The sequence below is a fragment of the Phocoena phocoena genome, chromosome 12 (assembly GCF_963924675.1).
Source record: "Phocoena phocoena chromosome 12, mPhoPho1.1, whole genome shotgun sequence".
Lineage (NCBI taxonomy): Eukaryota > Metazoa > Chordata > Mammalia > Artiodactyla > Phocoenidae > Phocoena > Phocoena phocoena.
Window position 1 is genome coordinate 24,386,520 of NC_089230.1, and position 2,984 is coordinate 24,389,503.

General features: G+C 37.4%; 1 non-coding gene across 1 annotated transcript; it reads left to right on the plus strand.

Annotated features, from left to right (window-relative positions):
- Positions 1–303: 303 nt before the first annotated feature.
- TRNAR-CCU (transfer RNA arginine (anticodon CCU)) lies at positions 304–376 on the plus strand. Its single transcript has one exon. It is a non-coding gene; the product is annotated as a tRNA-Arg (tRNA).
- The last annotated feature ends 2,608 nt before the right edge of the window (positions 377–2,984 follow it).

The window sequence follows — 2,984 nt, forward strand, 5'->3', positions numbered from 1 at the left end:
AAATTTGTTTAGACATAGAAAAATATCTGGAAGCGTACATACCAAACTGTTTACAGTGGTTGCGTCTGGGGAGCAGAATTAAGGGAATATAAAAAAAGTTTCACTCTGTGCCCTTTTTTCCATCTTTGTATATTTTCCAACTTTTTTCAGCAGGTAATTACTGTTTTGCTAATTTTTCAAACCAATATTTTTTTAACAATAAATTCTTTTTATAAAACCCTCATAAATCTAAGAACTGGAAAAAAGGTCATACAGTTTGTAATTTGAACACTTTCATTTTAAAAGAAGTGTCAACAAGGGACTTCTTTGGTGGTCCAGTGGGTAGGACTCCGCCCTCCTAATGCGGGGGGCCCAGGTTCAATCCCTGGTCGGGGAACTAGATCCCACATGCATGCCGCAACTAAACATGCCGCAACTAAGACCCAGTGCAGCCAAAATAAAGAAGTAAATAAATATTTTTTTAAAAATAAGTGTCAACAAGAAAGTGCAAACCTATAAATAAATAAAATTAAAATAGACCAGGTAAGTGATAGAAAAGGCAAACCAGCACAAGATCAACATTTCTTAACCAACTCGCTAAATAAGTACATAAATAAATAACAAATATCTGTGAGAATGAGCCCGCTTTTAAGTCAGCAATGATGCAAATGAAAGAGAACATGTAAAAAAGGAGAGTCATCAGGTTTGACATAACTTATGTAATCAAAGAACCAAGTCAGAAAAACAAAATAAAATACAAAAGCTTGAAGCAAACAAAGCTATCTAATTCACAATATGGTGAAAATAAATAAGCACAGAGCAAAGGAATCTTCTTGGGTTTGACTCTTTTCAGCATCCTACATTTAAGCAGCCAGAATTTTTTTTATAGTAACCTCCTATTCAAGCTTTTCAAAAATATTGGCCCTTTAATAAGAAATATGTTTTTTATTTCCTCCAAAGAAGGAATACAGCAACCACGTTAGCTTAGTAATTCTCTACAAGAGCAGGTTATGTTTTGTACAGTGTTGGGCAAAGAATAAAGACAAGGATTGCTGTTCATTTACTGCAAGAATAAGAGATTCAGGGCATGCACAGGTAGATGGAGAAACAAGAGCTAGCACCCATTCCTAGCGTAATGCCTGAGAGGCAAAGGCTGTTCTCTGAGCTGAAATCATTCTTCTTGTTTCATGAACAGAAACTCATGAGGTAAGAAGAACTGGGGTGCTATTTCTCATCTCTTTCTCACAGATGGCAGCAATACAGGACAGCACAGTATTAGAATTGGGTGTTAGAGTCAGAAATTGTTTAACACTGTCATTCCCATCTCCTTGCACCTGCATCCCTCCCCACACCACCTCCCAGAAGCTCCTTTTTCCATGGCGCTCCCTGTAAGATGTTACTTTTAAAAAGAATTCTGTGGATTGAACATTTGGACTGATAGATTCCCAATCAACCCAAGTATAAGAAAATCTAGACAACTGAAAGAGTCATTTTGGAACCTTTTCCCTGGAAGGAAAAGAAAGTTGAAGGGGTAGATCTCCATGAAAAACCTCTGCAGTGTGAGGATGTCACTTGGGAAAATGCCCCTGTAGGATGCTGGATCAAGGGTTTTTACCACCATAGACGGGACTGACATACTTGGCAATCATCAACCAAAGAAGCCATATAGCTACAATCTGCCCTCTAAAGTCAACATATTACATCACTGTATAATATATCACAGAATAGAAATTAGGAATCTCCAATGAGAGATTTTTCCCAAAGAGCCACAGGTAGCACGAGTACATGCCTGATCAACGGGTTTGAAATTGTACTGTATTTCTTTCCCAAGTACATTTGTTTCCTTAAACAGGCAAAATTTCTTTAATTAAAGAAACAAAAAAGGTTCCAGGGCATTTACTGCTCCTTCACCGTGAACATTTACATTAATGGCTGAGAATAAAATTTGAGCATTTAAGGAGAGAAAAACATCACTATGCAAGCTAATCTTACACCAAGCCTGCAGCCAAGCTACGTGAATTTTAAGTATGGTGGTGACTTCCTGCTCCTTCCCACCTCTGATATATTTCATTGACTGTAGAAATAATTTTTCACTGCATATTTTAAAAACACATAAATAGATAACACTATGGCTCCCAGATGAACTAAAGAAAGGTTTCTCCTGGGGTTTTTGTTCTCCATCTTTCTTTAGAAGTCTGCAAGAAAGGGGAAAACATGGACCTTAATTAGAACCTGGCCTTGACCATTTTTAGGGCAGGTAAATTCTGGGGAAACCTTCTAGATGCCATCACTAATAGTAAAACAAATACATTTTAAGAGTTCAGGGTTAACTTCAGCTTACGAGCTGATAATAAAAAAAATTTTCTAGGACTGTTTGCCTGAGGGCTTTACGCTTTGTTATTGGAAAATAAGAAATTCTAGAGTCTTGAGGAAGGTCACGTGGCTCGGCATGGCTGATACTTTCAAACTCCCTGATTCTAGCTCCCTATAGTTTCGCAATTTACAAATTCATCTCTTCATCTCTTTGAAAAAATAGATGCTTCTAGCTTCTCTAGAGTCTTTTGGCAACTGCTTATTTGTGACATTTGTCTTGCAGGTGAGAGCATTTTTGGCAATAGCATCTTTTTTCTCCTACTGTCCTATTTGCATAAGGTCAGATTGGCCTCTAAACTGTGAGCAGGATGGGCTTAATTGGAACAATATTATTATCCTTTACAATTCACAGAAATATATTTGGCCTCTGTGAAGTGTCATTTTCCTCAGAGAGAATAAGTTGCTTCCTTATTAAGCCCTTTGGAAAAACAGAAATAGTTCTCCCGAACCCTTTGGTGTTGGCAAGGCATTCTACCCTGTTGCTCTTAAAGCAAAAGAACAGAAGAAACACAATGGCCTTAAAATTGTATTCTAAAATAAACCCCAAAAGTGAAAATCCAAAAAATCACTGAGTCAGTCTTAGAATTGGTAGGCTTCAGAGGAAGAATACCATTGAACCCATATAGGAAGGG